The sequence below is a fragment of the Panthera leo genome, chromosome C1, assembly GCF_018350215.1.
Source record: "Panthera leo isolate Ple1 chromosome C1, P.leo_Ple1_pat1.1, whole genome shotgun sequence".
In the NCBI taxonomy this organism is placed as follows: Eukaryota; Metazoa; Chordata; class Mammalia; order Carnivora; family Felidae; genus Panthera; species Panthera leo.
Window position 1 is genome coordinate 206,292,153 of NC_056686.1, and position 26,505 is coordinate 206,318,657.

At 42.7% G+C, this 26,505-nt stretch overlaps 1 long non-coding RNA gene across 1 annotated transcript; it reads left to right on the forward strand.

Annotated features, from left to right (window-relative positions):
- Positions 1–2,386: 2,386 nt before the first annotated feature.
- LOC122228331 lies at positions 2,387–9,706 on the forward strand. The gene is made up of 3 exons (XR_006206525.1): positions 2,387–2,668; positions 4,027–4,213; positions 9,277–9,706. It is a non-coding gene; the product is annotated as an uncharacterized LOC122228331 (long non-coding RNA).
- The last annotated feature ends 16,799 nt before the right edge of the window (positions 9,707–26,505 follow it).

Consider the following 26,505-nt stretch of genomic DNA (forward strand, 5'->3'; position numbering starts at 1 on the left):
AGTACCCAGATATTCATTTCATCAAACTCTAGTGGTGGCTTCCAGAAGGAAACAATTGGAAAGCAAGCCCCCAGCATCTGTAATCATTATTTCTAGCATTTGTAGCATTATTTATATTGGAAATCAAGTATTTGGTTGACCTGGTGTCATAAACACTACTCATAGCCCTGAGCTGCTGAGTCAAAAAGACAGGTGACAGGTTGAAAGCAAGCTCAACGGCAAGGATCCAAAAGACCACATCCACTGAGAGTGGCTGGCCTGGAAGTGATAGCCCCTACACAAAATGGCCAGACTCTATCCACCTGGCCATGGATAACCTAGTGCCTTCATTAATAGTGCACTGCGACAAGGCCTTCGGTTTGGACTTACGCCCAGAGAGAGATTAAATGCATTTCTGTGTTTTAAGAGAGATTAGAAACCTATGAGCCAGTGGGGCATGTCCCAGAAGGAGCAGACTTCTTTAAAGTCCAGATTCTTAATTTTTTGAGGAATCTGTGGATCCTGAGAAACTTAACAGAAGACCATGGAGGAGGGGAAGGGGGAAAAAAAGTTACAGAGAGGGAAGGAGGTAAACCGTAAGAGACTCTTAAAAACTGAGAATAAACTGAGGGTTGATGGGGGGTGGGAGGGAGGGGAAAGCGGGTGATGGGCATTGAGGAGGGCCCTTGTTGGGATGAGCACTGGGTGTTACATGTAAGTGATGAATCACTGGGTTCTACTCCTGAAACCAATACTACACTGTAGGGTCACTAACTTGAATTTAAATAAATTTTTATTTATTTTTTTAAATCTTTAAATGTTTATTTATTTTTGAGAGAGAGAGGGACAGAACCCGAGTAGGGGAGGGACGGGGGGGGGGGGGGGGGGGGCGGAGACACAGAATCCGAAGCAGGCTCCAGGCTCTGAGCTGTCAGCACAGAGCCCGACGCAGGGCTCGAACTCACGAGCTGTGAGATCATGACCTGAGCCGAAGTCATACATTCAACCGACTAAGCCACCCAGGCGCCCCTAAATCAAACTTTAAAAAGGCTATCATGTTAAGCTGTTTCTTCGTCACATGCAACACAGTGATGGGATTTAGCTTCTCCTTCCCAAGGGCAAGTTTTACTAGGGCAGACTGTGGAGGAGACACAGTACTGAGATGGGATCTGGAAGATGGGAGGAATTGCAGACTGATGGGTAAGGCAGAGCGTCTGGCCCCCTCTCCCTACTCCACCTCATCACCTTCTCAATTTCTGCCAGACGGAAATGATCTGTGCTTTAGTACATTTGCCTCTCTCTGCTTTTCTCAGCCTGGCCAATGACCAAGAAACCCTAGGTTACTTCTTTCTTCTGGTCTACTTTATTCGGTCATGTTATGTTCTCTACAATGTGCCAGGCATTATGCTGATTGCTGGACGGGCCTTGGGGCACAAAACGCAGTCCTGCCTTCGCAGGGCTTATGACCTAGGATCAACAGGAAACAGGCAAATAAATAAACCTATCATCAACTGTGGTTGGCTCCAGGAGGGGATCAAATGGGGCTCTGTGACAGTAAAACAGCAGCAGCAACAACAACAACAACAACAACAACAACAAAACAGTGGCATTATGATAGATGGCGCAGGAGGGCTTCTCTGTGGAGGTGAAAATGTAGGAGAGAGAGAACCAACCACATGGAGAGGAGGATGGGTGCTCTAGGCAGGGAAAGAGCCAGTGTGAACACCATGACTCAGAGGGCAAGCCAGAATTTTAAGAAGAATGTTAAACTGTGAATCATTGATTCTTCCTGAATCTTCAGCAAATGTCTTCAGGAATCGCGTTCATCACTAGGTGATTTATAGTTTTCGTAACGGTTGACTAGTTCTTGGGCTGAGGGACACATGAGTAGGATAGGAAGCATTCTAAAAATATTTTTATTAACCTTATTTTAAGACATTGCAGGGGCGCCTGGGTGACTGAGCTGGTTAAGCATCCAACTCTTGATTTTAGCCCAGGTCATGATCTCGTGGCTCGTGAGATAGAGCCCCGCATCAAGCCTGCTTGGGATTCTCTCTGTCCCTCTCTCTCTGCCCATAGCCCGTTCACACACATGCGCGCATTCTTTCTCTGTCTCAAAATAAATAAATAAGCTTTAAAGAAAGAAAAGCAATTGCAAACTGAAGGGGGGACAAAGGAAGTTCTTGAGGTCTAAATGAAATATAATTTCCCATTAAGTAAGTTATAAAATATTTAATTTGAATTCTAGGTATTTTGTCTCGCTCATCTTTCCGTTCTTACTACACTTCTGAGTGCCTGGGTTTCAAGTCTCCCATCAGCAGACATCTCAGAGAGGGGTAATGTTACCCGGGGAGAAGAAGTTTGGCAAATGTGCTCTGGGTTACCACAACCCGCAGGAGTCCTCAAGCAGTATCCGGGTAGGAAAGGTGACGTTAGCTGAGTTCCGAGTTTACCGTTAGCTCTCCAGCACCCGTGCTGATCAGGAAGTTAGTGTCTTTTGTCCTAGCCATCCCTTGTGTCGGCCTGCTAACCTCTCTTCCTTTGGGAAACTATCCCTCCTGCCATGTTGCCAGGTCATTGGCTCTGTTTGCCTTGACTCTAGGGTGGGTGCAAGACCTAAGATTGGCCAATCAGAGTAGACTATTCCTATGGCCGCGGTGATTGGTGCAGCCACGAGCAAATGCCTCAGGTAAGGGCCACCAGAACTTTTCCATCAGATTTGATGTGTTAAAGCTGGAAGAGATTCTCTCCTTCTAGGATCAGAAGCTTTAAGGACAAAATGGCTTTAACTGTGAACTGCCAGACGGAGAAAGACACTGAGATTAACACGCAGCAGAGAATAGAAAGAGGGAAATGGAGAGAAGGAGGGAGAAAATTCAGGCCTCACAACCTGGGCCCGTGATCTTCCCATGTATGACGAAAGATGCATTTCTCAGGCTTCCCAGACAACACTTTACCATTTTTGGTTAAGTGCTAGTTTGAATTGGGTTTGGATCTCTTGCAACCGATAGGTTTGGATTAACACCACTTCCAAAAAGTGTATGTATATATGTATATGTGTGTGTTTATATGTATTTATGTATACATATATGAACTTCTATCTAATTTGTATAGCAAGATTTAGTATAAATGATACATATATGTGTGTGTTTATACATATTTATGTATATTTTATTAAATTATACTATTAAATTATAAATTATATTAAATTATATAAATTATATTTATATTTAATTTATATAGATGTATATATACATAAATATATACACACACACATATATATATATGTACATATATCATTTACACTAAATCTTGCTATACAAGTTAGATATAAGTTCATGTAAACTTTCCATTCACCAAACATTTCTCTTATGTAGGACAGTTAGATAGTTTACTTGGACTCCAACTTGTAAGAGAAAACTTTTAGTTCTTTAAATACAGATTATCATCCAGAAGAAAAGTCAAAGGGTATGTTTGCATCTTTGGTAAGAACAGACGGTGCTAAGAATGAATTGCTTAATGGGAATTAACTTCCCTTTTGAATGTACTTTATTACAACCTTATTATGTAACTGGAGGTGTTATTTTCAGATAAAGCCCTGTTCTCATCTCTAACCAGAAAACCTTTTTCTTAGGTTGAGAAACAAGCAGAATTTTTTTTTTTTCTATTTCCTGGATTTAAAAAGAAGACTCATAAATTGGAGGGGTTGGTGGTCCGTGTCTGTGACTTATGCAAACTGCTTCCATGTTTTCCTGAACCATCAAAAGACAAATCGCTGTTGAAAATAGCAGGGTTGTTTCCAGGCCACTTAAGCCAACCCTGAAGATGAGTCATTAGATTTAAACCCCAGGAAGTGAAGACTCAGAAGGAGAGGAGATGGGTCCATGACCTCCTTTTCCATCTTTATCCACCACAGTAAAGAAAGAAAACCCAAACCAGGGACAAACTGGAAACTGTGGGTGGGGATGGGGAGGTCTAACTTCAGACCTACTTCTACCAAGGTTAGGAAATGAAAATGCATTAACCTCTCTCCGTTTCCTTCCTCAGATAAGACTGTCTCAGGGTTCTGGTGAACCATAAAAAAATCTTGGATTTGATACAGCTGCCAACAGTAGCCATTTTTAGTGATCCTAACACTCAAGGCCTTGAAATTCCACCTAAGGAAAATGCATTGAGTCTTTGGGAAAATAATAACCATTTGGCTTTGGAATCCAAATTGTATTTCTTCAGTCAGGTGGGTCTGGGAAGTCCTGGAACTCTGTTTTTTTGGAGTAGTCCTAGGTTTTTCTGGGTGTGTTTTCTTCCTCTTTAGTCCTTTAGTGAAAATGACCAAATACACTATTAGAAAGCTCTGGGGGCAAGTCAGAAAATATTCAAGCTGGAGGAGAAGTTAACCTTTCCACTTTCTGGATGAAAAAAGAGTGACTCACAGCAGTTGTGACATTTGTCCGAGGCCTCACAAAGGTCTGATAGTTTTTAGGGGTGGCTCTATCACCCAATGTCTGCATCAGCCTTTTTTAAAATATGTGCATTGGAATACTGGTGAACAGTTGTTTTGTGCAAAAAGAGTTTACTAAACAAATGAGTTTGGGAAATAACATACTGTAGCTCTTGGAGCATGCTAATGACCCAGATATCTTATAGTTTAAAAAAAAAATCATTTCCCTACATTTATCACAGAGTTTGCCCAATATATCTGACCAAGGAACCTTGTTCTCTGTAACATCCACCAACTTGAGTAGAATAAGTTTTCCGTGCAGGAAAGACTGATAGGTCTGTTTGGTGTTTCCTCTACCAGTGAACTCAGGCTCCTGGGTACATTTTTGACTTTGCTCTGGCCTTTATTGGGCTAGTTTAGCTTTTATTTAAAATGCTAAATTTACAAATTAAATTTTCAATGGAGGAAACGTTTTCAAGCATATTCTTTCTGGTACTTTTACAGCACAACTTAGGAAATAACCAAAGTGCCCTAACTCAATGAAATTCAGCATGTGGTTCTTGGAATCAAATAATCTGACAATTAACTGTCTGCGTAAGCTTGAAATATGAATCCATGAGTCAGCATGACCAAGCCAGCTCTTCATGGGTGTGCCTAGCAGACCAGGAGTTATTAGTACCCCTGAGTGGACCTGTTAGCAACATCTTACTGAACATCTTCCAGTGAAATTGCTTCATATATCTAGGGCTTACCAATTCAAATACCTTGAGGCAATAGCACATATGGGTAAGATTATAATATAGAGTGGTAAAGGTCATGTTGAAGTGGGGAACACTTGACCCCTAAAAGAAAAGAAAGCTTTTATACTATGTCATCCAAACAAAGTTAATTTGGGGGAAGAATTGATTTCAAGCCATGACAGTGTGTACCCCTGTCTTGACCTTAAAAGGAGAGGCAAGATTTCAGGAACAGTAGCTAGAATGACCCTAGAAAATAGTGGCATTTTGGTAGCTAGTAAGATTAATGGAGTCATCGGCTTATCAACATCATGATTTATAATTCACAGTTACAATCTCTGAGCTTTATCTTATAAAAAATAGGCAGATTTTCCATTCCCATGAAATTGACAAGGAAGGAAATACATTTGGCATCCAAACTAGACTGATCATTATCAATCCTTCCAATGATTCAGAAGACACTAGAGGAGGCTGGCAATGATTCCGGGGCATCATTTTGGCATTGCACCAGGGAAACGCAAAGGGGGTCACATGTAGACATTTTTCATTTGACAGTAAAGTGCTAATAGGAAGTTTGCTGTGGTAAGATTAAACCTGTGGAATGTTCTGAGCAAATCAAATCACCATAATTTAAAACAAGAGAAGATTGCTAAAAAAGCAACCGAATAGGTGAAAATCGGCATTCACCTAGAAAATTAGAAGGACATGCGTTTATTTTGTTCATAGGAATTGCCAGAAAACTGCTGCAGAGAGCAGGAAAGCAGGTTTCAGGAGAGAGAGGGTTGCTATTGAAAGGTAATTTCTTTTTGGAAGAGGTTTTAAATTAGGATAAATACCCGTCATCAGCAATCGTGAAAGTGCCTGCCTTCCTAGACCCAGAAAGAGCCATGATCCATGCAGGTTGTGTTCTGATTCAAGAGTATTACTAAGCATCTTCTAAGAACTTCAGAACGAGGGAAAATCCATTTGTGAGTTTTCGAAGGATGCTGATGTTTCTTCTTTGGCCTCAGAAAACCTCCCACAATGCTCATTACTCTGTCAGACCTAGAGTAGGTGCTCCACACACAGAAGAAATGTCTTCCCTGGCAGAACAATAATATTTGCTAGCACAGACCGAGCCCTTGCTGTGTACGAGCAAGAGCACTGAACTGGGTGCTTTATGTACAATGTCATTAATTCAGAAAAAGTGGGTACCTCATCCAAGGTGACATGGCAAGAGTCGAGCGCTAAGGCCCATATGCTTTTCAACATAGTCTGTAACTAGATAGGAGTTTACAGCAATGGGTTGGGGGGAAGGAGTAGCTATAATCTATGGAAATTATTAGACTATATTGGAGAAGGTATAAGTTGAGAAGAGACTTGAAGAAAGAAGGAAAGAGTTTGAGAGAGGAAAGGGGGTGTTACAGATCAAGATTAGAAAGAGCTGAAGGTCACCCATCCTATCTGTGCTTTAAAACCAAGTAATGCAAATATTTGTAGCTATGAGGCTGGGAACCCGTGGCGAGCTTGGTTTAAGAGCATGTAGTGGGTTGAACAGTGACCTCCCCCTACTCCCCAAAAAGGATATGTCCACGTTCTAAACCCTGGAACTTTAGAATGTGATCTTAGTTTGGAATAATGGTTTTGCAGATGTTAATTAAGATAAGAGTATCCAGATGAGATCATCCAGCATTAGGGTGAGCCCTTAAAGCTAAGGATGAGTGGCCTATAAGGGACACAGAGGGGAAAGGCACGTGAAGACGGAGGCAGATATTGAAGTGATTTGTCCATAAGCCAAGGAATTAATGGCTAGAACCACTAGACGTTAGGAATCGAGGTTTAGAACAGGTTCTCCCTCAGCATCCGGAAGCAGCCAGTCTTTCTCGTGCCTTGATTGCAGCCTTCCGGCCTCCAGAACTACAAGGGGATACACTTCTGTGTTTTCAGCCACCAGGTTCATGGTGATTTGTTTTGGAATCCCTAGGAAACTAATACAGGGTGCCTGTCAATTTTGTGTCGGTGGACCTGCTTCCTGTAGCTCCCAGGGTTCTCTCGGGGCTTCAGGGATCATCTTCAGAGAAATGATTTGATAACGGGGCAACTAAGCTGGATAGTCTTCTTTGGAAGCTAGAGAAGATGCGTTCCTTAAAGTGACCTCTTGGGCGGTAGCGTTTACGTTCCCACTACGAAGCTGTCTAAACTGGCGCTTGGAAGCAGACCGTTGGTTTGAATTCCTCAACTCCTCATCTTGGTTCTTCTTTAGTTCCACCTATGGCCCCACCTTAAACAATTTATTCAGTATCAGTCCCCTGGCTGGCAAACCGGACGGCACTGTCCGCTGCCTTATTCAGCCGTTGGCCGGAAAGACGGAGTAGTCCGCATTTAGGAAATGTCACAGGTTGAGACACGCGAAGCCCCAAGAGGCAAGTGTCACAGCTGCTTTCCAGTGTCTCTAACCCGGAGGCTGTCTTAGATTTACCCTTCCGTGTTACAGAGTTGGTGATGACACCCCACGAAGGGTTAATGTTCTGGCACCAAAATATCCCGGCCCAGACTCAACGACGCGTGTCTCAGTGGACACCCGCGGCAGGTCTGCTATGGAAACAAACCCCCAGGGCTCTTAGAAGATGCTCTGAGATATGCCTTGAGTGTGGCCACAGAGTCAGAACAGACATCCTGGGTCTGCAGTGAACTGAAGCACTTTTTCCCAGTGGGCAGAGCTGCCTCGCCTGTGCCACACTAACAGGTTCCTGTGGGTGAGAGGCACTGAAATCCAGCACGCGGATATGGACAGGTATGAAAATGAAGCATGTCCTCCCCATCAGAGATTCTGGGCTGTGAACTGTCCAAAGTCACCTATTATCACACCATTTTATTTCCTCTTCCACTCTGTTCTCATAAGGTTTAAATAAGGTCTTATCTCTGTGGTATTTCATCCACGGTGCTATCTTGTGAGAACATCTGCTGTAAACATTTGCTAGCAATGGGGAGAAATGTGCTTTTCGCCGGTGAAGAAACAGCGCTGTTTCCACCCTTGTTGATGCCAGAAAAAAAAAAAAATCCAATTTACTCATTCATTCCGATTTTTCAGCAAATATTTATCAATAGCCCCTCTGTGCAGTTCTCGTTTGGGTATTAGAGAGAGGGCAGGGATTTTAACCAAGTTTTTTCTCATGGAGCATGCAGTGGAGAGACTGACAACGCACAAATAAATAGGGGTTTAATCATTCAGGTGGCGATACAGGGCTCTGAAGACAAACCAGGCAAGATGAGCGGGGAGGAGGTTGGTGGGGGTCTTCATTGGCTCAGGCTGCCATAACAAATTCTGTAGTGTGAGCGGCTTGCACAACAGAAATTCACTTTCCCAGAGTTCTGGAGGCTGGGAAGTCCAAGATCAGGTTACTGGCTGATTCAGTTCCTGGTGAGGACTCTCTTCTTGGCTTATAGTCAGATACTTCTTCTCATGGTGGAGAGAGAGGGGGGCCGCTTATAAAGACACTAACCAGCTTGAGTGTCCGTCCTTATGACTTCATTCGACATTAATTATTTCCTTACTCCAAGTACAGTCCTAATGGAGTGAATCCTGGAGGGACACAGGTCAGTCTATCATGCTGCAACAATGGAAGTTGCTGTTTTGTATTGGATGGTCAGGATAAACTCCCCTGACATTTGATCTTGAGAGCCAAAGAAGTGAGCGAAGGAACCTTCTGGATAGCTGGAGAACCCTCTCCAGACCAATAAAAGAGCCAAGTGCCCAAAATAAGAATGTGGAGGGGGCGGGGGTGAGTTTGAGAAACAGTTCAGGGACCTGTGGGTGCACAGCGCATGAGTCAATGAGAGAGCGCAAGGGGTTAGACTCAAGAGAGACTCAAGGATTGGAGCAGATTGTCCACCACTTTGTAGATCATTGTAATACCCCGAGCGGAGGAGTGACATGATCTGACCTAAGCTTTAGAAGGATCCCTGTGGTGGTGATGGTGTGCGAATTTCTCTCTTCCTTTCTCTAGTAGTGGGTCTCAAAAAATGACTCACAATAATTCTTTCCCAACCTGTACATGTCTACATCTCCTCATATCAAGGACTAGAGCTTATTTCCTCTCCTCTTGAATCTGAGTTGTTCTTATGATTGGCTCTCACCACAAGAATGCAGGGGAAGTGACATAATTAAACCGTGGAATCCAGAACTGAAGAAGCTGGATTGTTTCTGTTTTCATCGTCTTGAAGCTCAGCTGCCATGCTATGAGGAGCCCAAGGCACATGGAGACGCCACATGGAGGAAAACAATGAAGCTTCAGTCAGCAGCCCCAGGGGAGCTCCAGATAGTAGTTGGCAATACTGGTCGACTGTCCTCTCGGACTTTCCAGCCCAGCCAGCTCCCTACATGCCTGTAGCCCCAGCCAATATCATATCGAGCTGAAGAGCCACTGCTCACCTCAGCCAGTCAACCCATAGAGTCATGACATAATAAAAATAGTTGTTTCTTTTAAGCCACAAGTTTTAGAGTGATTTCTTATGCACCAATAGGTAACTGAAACACTATTTCTCATTCCCCTTTCCTTTCCCTCTCCCTCCTTTCCTCTTTTCCCTCTTTACCCCCTTCCCTATTTCCTTCTTTTCCTACTCCCCCTTTCTCCCTCCCTAACTTCCTCCCTCCCTCCCTCCCTCCCTTCCTTCCACCTTGCTTCAATTTATTTTTCCTTCCTTCTTTTTTTCTCTTATCTCTCCTCTTCTCTCTCATGTACTGTCATTTGTTCATTCTATGCACCTATACTGAGCCCACATAGAAAAACTAAAGGCTAAATTCTTATGTCTAAGAAAATATTTAATAAGGGAGGGAGATAGCTAATGAGAGAGAGAGAGATCTACCTATATATCAGAGAAAAGAGGAAAAAGAATTGGGAAAAATATAAAAATTAAAATAATGTATTTTTAACAGTTCTTGGTCTGAGATCAAGCTGGCTGACCCAGAACCTACTTTTGGATTAGACATGTGTGCGACTCTCCCAGGGCTTGGGAGAGCACTGGAGTGTCTCACCCTTCCTACAGAAGAGTCTAGGACTCCGAATAGCAGGGCATAGCTATATTAAAATCTTGACTTTAGTTACCCAAAGAGTAATTAGTTTTCTATTGATGCATAACAAATTTCCAAAAATTTAATTGTTAAGACAACACCCATTTATTAACTCTCAGCATCAGAAGTCAGAAGGCACATGCCGTGTTTTCTGCTGAGTCTCAAAGGGCTGCAATCAATATGTCAATCAAGCTGAATTCTTGTTTGTAGGCTCTAGAGGAGAATGCATTTCAAGTTCATTAGGATTATTGGCAGAATTCAGTTTCTCGAAGTTGTAGCATTGAGGTCTCCATTTCCCTGCTGGCTTTCAGCCAGGGGCTGTTCTCATCTCTTCCAAGCCACCCACGGTTTTTTGCCACATGCCTCCTCCCTCTTCCGTTAGTAAGGGTGCAGGGCATCCTTCTCCAGCTCCCAATCTCTGACTTTCTCTTCTATGATAAGCTGGAGAAACTCTCTGCTTTTAAAGGGCTCATGTGACGAGGTCAGCTCCACCCAGATGAGCTCCGTACCTTAAGGTCAATGATGCCATATAACATCACCTAATCGTGGGAATAAAATTCACCGTATTCACCGTGAACTATGCATACTGGGCTTGGAGGAAAGGATTGTGGGAACTATGTAATAAATCTGATATACAGTACCAAAACTTGACAATTATTAGTGTTTCAAAAGGCTTAGCTCTTTGTGGAGGAGGAGGGCCAGACAATGAAGCAAAAGTCTACATGGACTATGTTTGAGTTCTATTTGAGTACGTGAGCTGATATGCATAGAGACTTGTTTTTTGACTAAGGAAAGAAAGAGGAGAGCCTTTGTCTTGTTTTTACCGGTGGGTGTCCATGAGTGGAGAAAGAGAATAAGAGAACAACTCAGCCTGTACATTTCCCATCACCACCATGAACTGACTCTGAACGGCTGTAGACAAAGAGCATCAGTGAGAAGCAGAAAGTGACTGAGTTCAGAGAATCAGGAAGAGCCCGATTCTATGAGTATTTTTTCAGAATTTCAGTAACAGAGTGTGGAAAACCTCAGCTGCCCTTCCAACATGCCCCAGCCCTCCACACCTATGTTAGCTTTAGCGTCCAGTATAAAAGTGCCCAGAAGAGCCCTGATGTGGTCAGTGCTCCAGCCCTCACGACGGCAGGGGAAAGGTGGTGTCTAGGGCAATCCTGGTCCATAGTTCTGTACTGGGGAGGTACGTTTGAATGGCTTTTTTAAAAATGAAAGTTTCATTTTTATGGGGCACCTCGGTGGCTCAGCTGGGGAAGCATCCGACTTCAGCCCAGGTCATGATCTCTCTGTGCTGACAGCTCGGAGCCTGTATCCTGCTTCAGATGCTGTGTCTCCCTCTCTTTCTGCCCCTCCCGCATGCATCTTCTGTCTGTCTCTATCAGAAATGAATGTGTTAAAAAAAGTTTTAATAAAATCAAGTGAAAATTTCATTTTTAAAGAAATATCAGTGGCATTTTATAATCCTAGCTCAGAGTGGGAATCATGAAACTAATTTCTATTTTACCGTCTCCTATTCCTAGAAATAGTCTTATAATTTCCCTTTCTAGAAATGGCAATAGAACGTTCACAAGCTTATTTTGCTTCCTTGCTGATAACAGGCATACCACGAAACATTTTTCTTTGTCTGGTTCGTCCAATTGTTTAAAGCCTTCCTGATCATATTACTTAGAGTTGTAGACTGCTGCCTCCCGGGTACCAGGGACCTTTATGAAGACTTCAATTAGTTTCCTCATTTTAAAGAAGGTCCAGGCCTCAACAGAGAATAATTACCCCTGTTGTGTTTCCAGTAGTATATAGATCACATAAAAGTAGACAAGAACGACTTTTACATTAGTGAGATCTAAGGGCCCAAGGTTTAATTATGTCAAACTTGCTTCGAGGTGGTTCCTTTTAAAGAATGGCTTCACTGAGCATCACCCATCCCCTCCCTTGATTGTGAGGAGAGGCTCCGCAATGCACTCTCATTGATAAATGAATGGTATCATTTGCCTGGGAGATTGAGGATGGGGCAGTAATCTTGCCCATGCCCAGGCAAAATGCATGTAAGGAGCATTGACTTTCTCTCGGTTTCTCCAGCTCACTCTGAATATTTCAGAGTCTCTGCACATGCTCCTTCCTTTGCCCCTTCTTCTCCCAGATCTCAAAGGGCTTGGGAGATTTCTATTACTCCAGTGGGTTCTTGGATACCCCCTGTCTTTGACCTTCATAGCTAAAGAGGTTCACTACTGCTGTTGATCATCTAGCCTGATTTCATTTTCGCCATATCATTTATAACTACCTGAAATCACTGTTACATGTCTCCTTGTATAACCTGTTGTTGACTGAGACCTTTCATATGATTTTTAAATAGCTCACTTAGGTTCAAATCTGAGAACAAGTGAGTTGTTACATACCCCTGAATTCTAAAAATTGCCATAAATGATCAGGCCCCGGTCCCTCCCTTGGGTCTAACAAAATAGCTGCAGATAAAGCTCCATTACCCTCAACAGACTGGGGAGGGAGTTCTGGAAATGGACAAGGATGGGGAGAGACGTAGGGAGTCAGGGACTACTGTCCTCATGGAATGGTGGGAGGTTACTTCCTCTGTTCCTACCACCATCCTGCCCAACCAAGTGACCCCAGAGTCTCTAAGAGACTTGTTCCTGGAGCTGGCAGGTTTCGTTGAGGGAAGGCTGGTATCTGCTCTTCAGATAGATGATAGATGATTGACTAGCTGCAGAATGGCAGTGTGGTGAGGGAGTAACTGGGAGAAATTAATGTGTTCTGAGGGGGTCCTGTGGTCTTTGATAAACCAAGAGAACATTAACTCCTTCTCACCGGAAATTATTTGAAGCTGGGAGGCTTAATAAAGCAGATGGGGACAAAGGAGTAAGTATGAACTGTGCTCTGGGGTACTTGACAACACAGGTATTTCCTGTGGCCCCTAGGAGACCTGGAAGAGGATGTCAGGATTTCCTGATGCTCTAGATCAAGGAGCGCAGAGGTCGGAGGAGAGCACAGAGTTGCAGTCCTGACCAGGTAACGGGGAGGTGATGCCCACCTGGCGAACGTTGGAAGGGGCTCAACGTCCCAACATGCAAGCCATGGTCTATGCCAGGACCTCATCATTTATAGACTATTCTGTCTTACAGACGCTTTTTTAATGAAGATTTATCACACTAGCTCAGCTCAGAAGTAAGATATAGTAGTGACTGGAGGCGTCAGACTACACCATCGTCTGGAAACTTTGTTTGCTTAAAGTAGGACATCTGGTCACTTCCCGGCATGCCTTAATGACCATTTCATTGTTTGGGAGGAATTTTAGACATGGGAAGACATGTGTCCAAGATCTTGCATATATTTCTGAAATGTGAAAAAAAAAACAACCAGATTCTAAACAAGAGTATGACTCAAGAGGGAAGGGCATTTGTGAAAGTGCATAAGGCAGGAAAGGAAGTCTCTAAAACAGTCCAAGTAGTCCCCCAGGGAGCTTTCCAGTGAGTGTACATTTGAAAAAGGTCATGTACACAAAAATTGAATGAGCAAGAGATAACCATGAATGAAAAGCAAAGGAGTGTGTTGTGAAAGCTAACGACTGGGCTCAATTAACACTTGTGAAAAGTGAAGGAAACAAAAGGCATAAAGTCTATCCTCAGAAGAGGCTGTGAGAGAAATGACTCAGAACAATGTTTTGCAAAATGGTGCAACATTAGGAGTAAAAGGTCAGAATTTCCTTGCTTCTGTCTTCTGTCTTTTTGACCAGGGACGATGGACATCAGTCTGGGTGAGTTTGGAAGAGGCATTACTGAAAGAGACACGAATTTTTCATAAATGGAAGATCTGTTGTGTTCCTGGATCAAAGAGGTTAGGTATTTCATTCTTGCCAAAGTTATGTATAGAGGTAATAAAAATTCCAATTAAAATCCCCATAGGTGTACCTTCCCAAAGCACACGTGCAAGAATGATTGTCACAGTACAATTCATTGTAGCTAAAAACTGGAAACAGTCCAGCAAGATATATAAATAAATGGTTGTGTAATCACACAATGGAATACTATGCACAGTGAGAAAGAGCATCTACACTTTACAACACAAATGAATTTTGCGAACGTAAGGTTGTATAAAAGAAGCGAGACACAAAATAATACATATTGTATGAAATATGTATATTTATATAAAGTTCAAAAACAGGCAGAACCCATCTATGTTGTTAGAAGTCAGGATCGTAGCTACCACGGAGGAATAAAGACTCAAAGGGGCATGAGGGGCTCTTGATTTGGAAACTGATCAGGGAGGTGTTAGTTTTGTGAAAATTAAGGGGTACACTTGTGCTTTGTGTACTTTTCTATAGGCATGCCACGTACTCGTAAGATGTTGACATCATCTACCAGTAAAGAAATAGTTCCATGGGATTTTGTTCTGGAACTTGACCAAGCTCTCCTGAAGTTTATTTGGAAAATTATAATGGTAAGTTCATGTATTATTCAGGGTTCTCCAGAGAAACAAAAACAGAATGGACATGTGATTTATTATAAGGAACTGACACATGTGACTGTGGAGGCTGACAAGTCCCAAGATTTGCAGACAGCAAGCTGGAGACTCAGGAGAGCCAATGGTAAAACGGCAGTATGAAACTTTGCAGGTTTGAGACCCAGAAGGAACCAATGTTTCAGTCCCAAAGCATGAACAAAATGTCCAGCTCAGAGGCAGTCAGGTAAGAGCAGTTCCCTTACTCAGCCTTTTTGTTCTATTTAGGTCTTCACCCGATTGGGTGAGGCCCACCCACATGAGGAGTGCAATCTTCTTTGCTCAAACCACTAATTCCAATATTAACCCCATCCAAAAACAGCCTCACAGGAACATCCAGTGTAATGTTTGACCAAATATCTGGGTACTCTGTAGCCCAGTCAAGTTGACACATAAAAATTAACCATCACAGTCCAAACCTTGTCAACTTGGCACTCATATGCGTCTCCTTACACCATACTTAATCTCCAAATAAAAAGAATAACAAGGTCATAATTCCACCTAACATGTGTAACTATTCTGTATACAACTAAAAACATACTAACTAATTGGGGAGGAATAGTCCTTGAGTGATGTTTGTTCTTCTTGATAGCCTATAATTTAAATACTACAGTGAGAAATTAATAATATGTAAACATTATGATATAAAGAGTAAATATAAATATTATGTTACATGATAAGGGAAGAAGAGAGGAAAGGAAATAGAAGTATCTGTTACATATATATGCATAAATATGCATGTATATACACATATACATATAGAGATACCTGCTACATGTGCAAATATACATAATACATATATACAGGTATATGTGTGTATATGTATATGTATTAATATACAAAATAAGGAGAAAATACTCAAGACAATTCCTGTCCTCTGTAACTGGTCATGTGATCATAGCTGGCATTTATAGCTACCTTCTTCCACTCCCCATTTTACATTTCCTTTGCCTTCAGCGAACACCTCGGCTCGTCATGCTTCTTTACCTGGTGGGATGACCCAAACCTTCATTCCTGAAGGGTCTGGGCCATTAATAGTCCTGCCTGGCTTGAGTTGCTGTAGTTTTCCATTGACCTCAATCGTAGAACACGGTAAGACTGAGAGAGACGTTAAGGGACCTCCTGTATTCCGGACATATTCTCCCTTCCTCCATTGTGGAGTTGCAATCCAATTTCCCATCAGCAGACAGAATCAATCTTGCCAGACAACAGTAACTCCCTTCTTTGCCTGATGATTCAGAAGCACAAGGAGGCCAAAGTGGCGGGGTGGCAGTCTTCACTTCCAGTTCAATGGAATCATTGTTGTATTTCCTGGTGGAAGCATTCCTCTCTTTGGAACTAAGGCCTCTAGGCCAGCAGAGCATATGCTCTCGCTCTGGAACAGGAAGCAAAGATTTTGCTAGTGGGTCACTAGGGATAACAGTGAGTGGTGCCATTCCGATTTCCACCCCTGGTTACCAGACTCTGGAATCCTGGCAATGGGAGGAACTTCGTATGTTGGATGCTGTTTTGGAGCACATGCAACCTTCTCAAGAACTTTGCCCTAGCTCATGCTGTACCTGCATACTCAGGAGGCCGTGCTACTGTTTCGCCAAGTCAGCTGCTTCAGGATGGTGGGAGGAACATGGTAAGACCACTGACTTCCCTGAGCACAGGTCCACTGCCACACTTCATTTGTTGTAAAGCAAGATCTTTGATCAGAAGCAATACAGTGCTATTCTCTTCTGCTGGCAGCTGGGCACTCAGTGGTGGCCATTGCCAGACTGACCTTAGTGAGTAAAAGTCCATGGTCCTAAGCCCGTGCATAACTTCTGTCTCTGCCTCCGTCCCCACTTTGTTCATAAGCTCATTAGGTGATCACAGAAGTAGCTGGGGAAAGAAGCTGATTCATATCCACAGAATGGGTCACTTGATGGTTATAATCTTCCTCTGCTGAGGTCACCCATTGGTGAGCATTCACACAGGACACAGATGCCTTCTTGTTTCTTGTCACAAACTTCTTCCCCAGGTTTCCTGGTCACCAGTTTTCCAATCATTCCTTCCAAGTCCCTGACCATCCAGCCAAACCAGTGCCTGCAGCCCATGAATTGGAATATAATCACACATCTGGACATTTCTTCTTCTAAGCAAAGTGAACAACCAGCTGCCTTGCTCAGAGTCCTACCCACTGGGAGGACTTCTCTTCACCACTGTCCTTCAGAATGTTCCAGAAAGGGACTGTACTTGCTGCAGCTGTCTACTTTTAGGTAGTCTCTGCCTATTGTACAGAAACATCTGAATCTTCTCTCGTGTCAACTTATCATCAGGAACTTTCCATGAAGTGAAGGATGGGAGAAAAAAAGGCAGTGAGCAGAAGAGAGGACTGTGGGAATTTAGGCCACTTCTTCCTGTAACTTACTTGTGCCTGCAGGGTCTACCCAGACCAGTCGTGAAGATAGCACTTCCATTTGGTGATGGAGGGTTGCTGTGCACACTCAGCTTCATGGCTTAGCGGGTCCCACAACACCCAGTTCATGACGGGTAGGTCGGGTCACCAGGTAACTTGGTGGCCCATGGTTAAGTGGTCAGTCTCCGCTAAGGACCCGCAGTAGGGCACACACTATTTTTCAAATGGGGGGTAGTTGCTCTGCAGAGGAGGGCAGGGCTTTGTTCCGAAATCGAAAGCGCCTCACCTGTGACTCACATATGGGGGCCCGCCAAAGACTGCAACAGCATCCCCATCTGCCACCGATGCTTTGAGAGCCATTGGACCTGCTGGGCCATATGGCCCAAGTAGCGGCCCAGGCTGCACAACAGCCTGGACCTGTTGAAGAGGCTTCTTTGGTTCTGGGTTTCACCCGAAACCAGCAGCTTTTTGGGTCACTCAGTAAATGCACCCGAGTAACACACCCATGTGAGGAATACAGGGCGTCTAACAAGGTCCGCTGAGCGTCGTGCTTCTTGTTTGGTTGTAGGAGGGGCTAGAAGCAAAAACTGATTTTTCTTGGGGGGCCTGGGAGGCTCAGCCGGTTAAGCATCCAACTCTTGATTTTGGTTCAGGGCATGAGCTCACGGTTTGTGGGTTCGAGCCCCATGTCAGGCTCTTGGCTGACAGTGTGGAGCCTGCTTGGGATTCTCTGTTTCCCCCTCTTTGCCCCTCCCCGGCTCATGCTCGCGTAATTTCTCTCTCTCTCTCTCTCAAAATAAATAAATAAACTTTTTTTTTTTTTTAAAGAAGGGATATCTTGAACTATTCCTCACTACTGGACCCCTGAAAATTTCACTGGAGTAGAAGTCTCCCAAATTTTAGTTGGGTTTGTTTCCCACCCTTTGACATCCCAAATGTCTTACCAGTCAGAGGAGTTGCTACTCTTTCTTTGCTGGGTCCAATCACCATAATGTCGTCCATAGAGAGTCACCCAGATTCTTGCTTCCCAGAAGTCATTGATTGGGAGTATCAAATGGTGATGTTTTGAGTATTTCTAGTGCCGGATCATATCATGAACCCTTAGTGCTGTCTTCACTACTGGAAAGACAGTCACACGACCACACGAAACTGAATCCTGTAGTAGCCAGGGAACTTAGGAGAGAACGCCCAACCTCAAATGAGAATCGCAGCCAGACTGACACCTTAAAACCTTTCAGCCTTGTGAAATTCTGACCTGCAAAAACCGTCAGATGATAAATTGGTGTTGCTTTCAACCACTATGCTCGTGGCAACTTAACCTATTGCAAAGCAAGAGAAAATTAATACAGTAAGAATCGCTTAGAATGTTTTGAAAAAGAAGAGTTAAGAAAAGACTCATTATGTTAGATAATAAAACTCACTCTGAAGGTTTTGATCATCAAGACAGTGTTATCTGTTGCACCAAAAAGCGTTGTAAAAAAAAAAAAAAAAAAAAAGACCGGAAAAAAGCAAGTAGTTTCCATAATCAACTGAGTATGTGTCTCTGTAGATATTGTACCTAATATAAAAGGATGGCTTTCAACAACATTGTTGGGAATACTAAGAAAATATCTAGAGGTAAAATTAAATTTAAAATCTTATCTTGTAGCTATGACAAAAATAAGAGAGTTAAATCCAAGAAATAAAATTATGAAAAAAGTAGAGATGAAGAAAGATTTATAAGTATAAAATATGGTGACATATCCCATGAGCCTTAATAAAATTCACATTTCTCCTTCTGGGAAAATATTCTCAGAAAACTCAGAAATTAGATAAAGATTTTTCGGGAAAACTTTTCCTTTCAGCATCATTTATAATCCCCAGAATATCCAACAATAGGGAAATGTTTACAAATTATGCTGTAGTAATTTAATATTATGTACACAGTCTTCAAGAACAAAAGTCTAAGTACATCAGACAAAACATTTTTGCTAACAGCATTTCCTGTAAAAAAAAAAACCAAAAAACCCTTCAACTTATATTATGATGTTAAGTGGGAAAACAAGAAAAAACTATGAAATGACTTAAATATAACATGTTTACGAAGAAGATTTAGAAAACATATTTAAAAAGAGAGAAAATATAAATGCTATATAATCTCACCATCCAGGACAACAACTGTTACCATTTTGTTGAATAGTTTTTAGATTTTTCTCAGTGTGTATATACATACTTACGTACAGCTTTTAAATAAAAACTTATACCCTATTTTGTAATTTACATTTTCATTCAATAACATGGTAAACATATCTTCATGAAAATAAATCACGTTCTAAAACTGACTGGCATTGTAGTATTTCATTTTATCTGAGTAATTTACTTAACCATTTGCATATTATCTTTTTTTCCCACTTTTTCTTTGTAGTACTATTTAATGCTGTGAAGATCAATCTTGTAGGGTGCCTGGGTGGCTCAGTCGGTTAAGCCTCCTACTCTTGATTTCAGCTCAGGTCATGGTCTCATGGTTTGAGAGTTCGAGCCCCATGTCAGGTTCTGTGTTATCAGTGCAGAATCCCCAGCGCCTGCTTGGGATTCTCTGTCTCTCCCTCTCTCTCTGCCCCTCCCTCGCTCATACCCTCTCTCTCTCAAAAATAAATAAACTTTTTTTTTTTTAAAGGTCAACCTGGTAACCAACTCATACCCTTAAAAAGTTACTTTAAGGTATGTGGGTGGGGGGGGGGGGAGTTTAGCTTGAAAATACAATAAATATGACTCATAATTAATATGAAATTAGAAACATAATGGGAAATGAGCTCTAAGATGATGGAGAATTTAATAAGAAAGTTACTTTCGTTTTTAATTTCCAAATATACAAAAAACGTACAGATCATCTCTTTAAGGTAACACCTCCCACAAGGGTCTTACTTCTCTTCTTCCAGTCAAGATTTAAGAAAAGAACCCTCCTTCCTGGAAGGGCAAATGCCTGTCTCTTGGGGGATTTGCTTCTCGACTGAAGGTTGGCTGGACCTATCGGTGGGTAGACTTCAGTGTCCACCTCGACCCTCTTTTATATGTAGCATTCCCAAACTCAAGCTTTCCTGGGGTTCTTAAAATCAGACTATCTTCCCTCTCAGATGGTCGCTTATCTCTACCTATTCTTGGCCACAGATTCCCCCACTTGGATCGTCCATGATGCCTACATCTGCTCCCCATTTTTTAGAAGTACCTGACACCTTAAAACTACCAGTGGTCCCTCTCTTTTCTTTGTTGTAAATTTTTACCTTTAAAAATTATTATTTCATTACTCCCTTTGTAATAAATTAGCGGAGGCTCAGGCAGAAGAGGAGATAGATGTACGTCCAATACACCACTTTGAACTGCCAAGTTAACTATTTGTTCTAAATGTACTTGATAACTGGGGTACCTGGGTGGCTCAGTGGTTGAGCGCCCGACTCTTGGTTTTGGCTCAGGTCATGATCTCATGGTTGGTGGGTTGGAGCCCCGCAACCTGGGTTTGAATCCCGCTTGGGATTCTCTCTGTCTCCCCCTCTCTCTGACCCTCCCCTGCTTGCTCTCTCTCTCTCTCAAAATAAATAAATAAACTTCACTCGGTCTTCTCCCATGCGTGATATGGTTATTTCATCTTCTAACCTGGCTCATAAAAGAGGTTTCTCAAAAAAAAATAAGCTTTTTCTTTTCAAAGCCTATTTTATGCAAACCAAAACATAATAGAATTTTTTTAATCATCAAGCATATTTGTTCAAAAGGGGCTACTTTTTAGATCACCTCTGTGGTGCTATTTTCTTTTTATTGTTTCAAAATGTCACGGGTCTTTGCAAAATATTATAATAGGCAAGACCATGCGAGGCTGCTTTTTTTTTTTTTTAATTTCAGCAAGAAAACCAATTAGCCGGTTAAAAAGAGAATAAAAGTACTTGTGAAATCTTTAATCAATGTGCTAATTGAAAAAGTAGTTCCCTTTCCTTGTTGTTGTCAGATCATTAGGATCGTGTTATAATTCATCAGCCTCTGAAGAAGGAGGAACTGTGAAATGGCCCAAGCACCTGGTTCCTGGTATCTTTACCACACATAACTTTCCTCTAATGCCTTGTCTTTATGCATTCTCGCTGACCTAAAGGCAAATTTAAAGTGATCGATACAACCAAGCTTTCATTCTGTCTCACTTGCTGCTGTGATTCTGTGCAGTTCACTTTTTGGTGATTAATAACTAGCTAAGGCAACTTGCCCGTGGGCATGCACAGCATTTCCTGTCTAGTCATCAAGCCATTAATCTGCATGTATCAGCAATGGGCATTAATCATTAATAGTAAAATACAGCGTTGTTATTAGGCAAGGGATTAGGAGTGCAGAATGTGTTCATTGCTGAAAAACAAAGAATTCAGTATCCATTTCCAGGCCCCCAAATTATGCACCTGAAAATCGTTACTGTACATAGCCTGCTACTCTGGGATTAACACAACTGAGAACTGTTACTTGTTTTATGTATCAATTCTGCCTTTCATTTCTGGGCATGGGGAACACTGAAATAGGTTTTGGTTTGTGATGATCATATACCTGACTACTAGTGGTTATTTCCAAAACCTATCCCCAAGGCCCAACCCCCTGGGAAGTCATAATTCTTGATTATTCTTTTTACAGCTTTCAGTGGATTTTTTTTAAAGTTATTAAAGTCAGCGTAAGTTTTTTCTAATTACATTTTAATTGAGGGGCGCCTGGGTGGCTCGGCCTGTTAAGCGTCTGACTTTAGCTCAGGCCATGATCTCATGGTTCATGGGTTTGAGCCCCGCGTTAGGCTCTGTGCTGATGGCTCAGAGCCTGGAGCCTGATTCTGATTCTGTGTCTCCCTCTCTCTCTGCCCCTCCCCCACTCATGCTCTGTCTTTCTCTCTCTCTCTCTCTCTCTCTCAGAAGTGAATAAACATTTTAAAATTTTTAATTACATTTTAATTTGTGTTCAGCCAATGAGGAAGAAGAACCAAATATTAAGAAACTTATAGAGGTTGGCATTCAGACATTTCTTTATTCCAGGAAAGTTGCAAATATCTTCTAGACTAACATTTCCTAAGCTTGCCTGGTTGCAGGGATCATCTAAAGAGTGCATTGGTACGCCAACCCAGAGCTCTGTTGCTTAAAACAGCCATCTCTTAACTGCCTCCAAATCTGTAGGCTGACTGTGTGAATCTGCCAGTCAGCTTGGCTGGGCCGACCTTGGCCAGGTTTCACTGTGGGTCTGCAGTCAGCTCTCAGGTAGACTTTTGTGGTCTCAGATGTCCGATGGCTGGCTGGCATCGGGGTGACAGAGGTCTCGTGTCTCTAATAATCCAGCAGGTTAGACAGGGCTTGCTTATGTTGTAGCAGCAAGCAAAGGAACAAGTAGAAACAAGCAAGGCCATTTGAGGCTTAGGCTCCCAACTGGCCCAGTATTACTTCCAGCCCACAGTATTGGTCAGAGCAAGTGCAAAGACCAGCCCAGATTCAATGTGGGGAAACGGACTTCACGTCTTTACGGGAGGACCTTCAATGACGCGTTGCCAAGGACGTGGGTCCAGGGAAGGGTGGAGGATTTTGAGTAGCTTCAAAAAAAAAAAAAGAATCCACCCCAGAGATGGTTTAAAAATACAGATTCCTGGGCCCTGCCCCAGATATCAATGCCCATCTTAAGACCACACAATTGATTCAATTCCACCCCCATCCGGTGCTCCAAGAAAATCTCAGAAACTTTCTAGTCTACTCTCTTGCACTCACAACTTCCTCCCTCTCTGAGATTGATGCAGTAAGTGAAGACTTCCCCCAACCCTATTTTTTCTGCCAAATAATATAAACTAGGTGGGACTAGCTAGTTCTTCTTTCAAAATATGGGTCCACAACATCTTCCAGGATAGACTGCAGCTCCACGGTTTTGCACGCAGGTTTTACTGGCCATTTGGTCAAGCTTAGCTTTCAAAATATGGTACAATTAACCTCATGGAAAAGTATCACTGAATTCATTCTGTCGACAAATATTTATTGAGTATCTAGTATGTGCTAGGATCTATAAAGATATGAAACACAGCCTTTTTGCTTAAAGATTGAGTTTACTAGAAGAAAGAGGAAGACTTTAGTGCCAGAAAGCTTCCTAGGAGTGACTCGGAATTAGTGGTACTGAGCAAGTAATATATTTTATTACATATGTGTTTGATCTAAACATCAACAAAACCCCGTATCTTGAAACTTCAGGCAATTTTTGGACTGCGGGAGTATTAAAAAAGAGAATTTAATGTTCAGATTCAAAATTAACACCCTCAAATGTTATATTCCTGTAGGTTGGTTTTTTTTTTCCTTTTTTTCCGGGGATCTTGGTTACTTGCTGTCCAGTAAAATAAGGATTAGGATAGATCTCAGCCTAAATTCACAAGGTGACTGAGATTGAAGGGAACACTTGATTTCTTGGCAAAGACCTTGTTGTAGATTAGACCATTTCAGTGTTTAGACTTAACGAGCCGTACTAGTGAGTTTCTCATATATTTTCTGGTCTATAATAACAGTTCTTAAATAATGAGTCTCTTCCTCCACTCAGTAAACATTTTCCCGAGTGCCTATTACATACTAAGCATTTGGGATGTATTAGTATACAACCAAAAGCCCCTTTTTTTGTAGCATACTGAAATTCAAAGAATTCCCCAGTCTTTAGGAATTATCAGTGTTGGTAGCAGTACCCTGTGCTTAAAGGAAAAAATTCAAATTACGAGGAGGTGAGATAAAGACCATGTTATAGGAGTGTTCATTTTCTAGACTTCTCCAGAAGGTTTTGATTTTGGAAGATTATCAGTTGCACCTCCCCAGTAACACGATCTATTTAAATTATGAAGTGCTGGAAAGTAAAGATAGGAAATGTTCTCCGTGGAGACTGGGGGTCTGAGAGTGTCCAGGGAGGAGCATGGGAATTGGGGTATTGCAGGTTCCCAGAGAGGCCAGGCAGGAGGAGGCGGCCCTGGGAGGCCGCACTCAGCCAGGGCTCACAGGAAGCCAAGGGCGTGGCTGGCGAGGGCTGAAGGAAAATTCCAGAGCCTAGAGGCAGTGCCTTGGGGACGCCACAGCGTCTTCAGCCTGGGCTTCATTAAATAAACAATAACAAAACAACCCTCAGCAAACAATAACAAAAATCACCCCTAAAGGGGGAGTATTCAGAAATAAAATAAATAACACGGAAGTCGTTTATTTTGTTATAAAAGAACAAGAAAGGATTTCGGCCTTCGGGCCTGGTTAATAAAGGAGCCTTCAGAACAGAGCAAAGATACTACAGGAGAAGCAGGCAGGATGCGAGGAGCCCAAGGGAGCCACCGTTTGGGGGACAGCCAAGTTTGGATGGAGCGGAGGCCGTGGCTGGTGCTCCGGCAGTGACCTGCCAGAAGTGGTGGCCAGGAACCTGAGCAAAGAAGGTTCTGGAGTGAATCTGAGAAGCTCGGCTTAGTGTGTGGTTTGGGTCAGAGCACATGTGACGTCCAAGGGGCCAGCAGAAGCTCTCGGGCTCCCGGAAAGCTACATCTGTCCCCATCTCCACGCCCTTTGCAGCCACCTCCTCAAGGAGCTGATTGTGGCTCCCTTCTACCCGACGGCAGCCAGTGACTGTGGTTTAGTTCTTCTGTACCTTTAGGACTCCCAGAGCTTGAACAGATGAAAAAAACATTTAACCTGGCCATTAGGATATATGTACACAGGTATATATATTGACTAATGGGCATATAAACATGGCTTATACAATATTTTCTATAGATGAAATTTATTACATAAAATATCAACCTGTAGGTGCAATGAGCGTGTACATATGGTGAGAAACTCTTGTTAGGCTGGAACACAGCCGAAGAGAGATCACGAAATTGGGAACATTCGAAGAAGAGAGTGCATTTGGCTAATCCGAAAGGCAGCGTAGATCAGAAGTCAGGCATTGGGATTCCGGAGTCAACCCCCTTTGCTTTTCCTTGGATTTCTGCCACGTACTAGTTGTGTGACCACAGGCAAACCACTGAATGTCTCTTGTCTCAGTTTCCCTTTTTTGTAACCTGTAGGATACATCTCATGGAGTTGTTGAGGGTTAAATGAGTTCATACATCGGAAGATCTCAGAAGAGTGACCCATCACGAGCACTTGATAAATGATGACCATTATGCTCTGCTTTGAACTAGTTGTCAAGATGGTGGGAGACGTTTGTCACCAATTAAATGCTTCCAAGGGCAAGACGGGTACGGCCCTTTTGTGAAATCAGGTAGACGATTGGAGAGCCAACCTGGGGGCCCCAGATCTACAACTTTCTTGTCTATTGCCAGATCTTCTGATTTGTCAAGAGAAGTTGGATACCAGGATTTTTATATGAAACCTCCCAGGTTTCAAATACTGACAAAGACCTTAATTTTTTTTTTTTTTTTCTAAAGGCTTGCAGACAAAAACTACCTGTGGCCTGTGTCCTGCCCCTGGCCAAAATTTTTTGTCCCCACTGCTGAGCATGGTCTGATACAGTCCCAGACATGTGAGCAAAGACTACCGCAGGGGACACCAAGCAAGTCTGGCTGTCAAGGAAGGATGCTGTTGTCGGTCAGAGTCGAATCTAAGCCTACTGCAAATGTCTCCTTCCGGTTCTAATAAAGGAGCAGGATAGTTGTCAGACACAGGGTCCTACCCTGCCATCACACCTTAAAAATGAAACTGGGAAGACCACGGTTGGTGTCTATCTCCTCTTTAAACCGGATAGATCTGCACCAGGCCACCCTACTAACCACATCCCTTTGTAACTAGAGCAACCTCAGCACGTTTCCATCCAGCTACTGCCTCTGCCCAAGGTCTTGTCTGGGGCCCTGAGTTGGCTGCAAAGAGGAAACAGATGCCTGCCTGGCCCAGAAGGACCTCCATGCAGAGGCATCAAAATGTAGGTATAGTTCCCCTGTTTGGCAACTGATTCAGGCACAAACTCGTGGGTCGCCGAACACTTCCACCAAATTCAGTGACTGGGTTTTGGTTTCGGTTTGGACAAATTTCCTTAAGCATGGCCTTTCTCCTAGCACTTATCTATGATACTGACTCTTAAGTTTTGGGATTTTGCAGATGGGTAGTATGGCATAGGAAGTGCTACGTCTAAATATGAGAAGCACTGTTTTATGTTAAATGTATACAATAAAAAAACAGTCTACATTTGAGAATTTAGCATTCTAGTTGTTTCCTGGATAAGGGCCAGCTTTTGCTCAACTGCTTGAACCTATTCGAGTTTTTACTGTAGCTTGCGGTGAAATGAATCAATATTAAAACCATAGAGATTCACACAAGCCGGGAGCTTATCTAATCACGTTGGCCTCACCTTCCCCATTTCCTAATTTGTTGTTGAAACCTCTTATACCTGTTGCATCACAAAACTATGTGTGCTTACTCTTCGT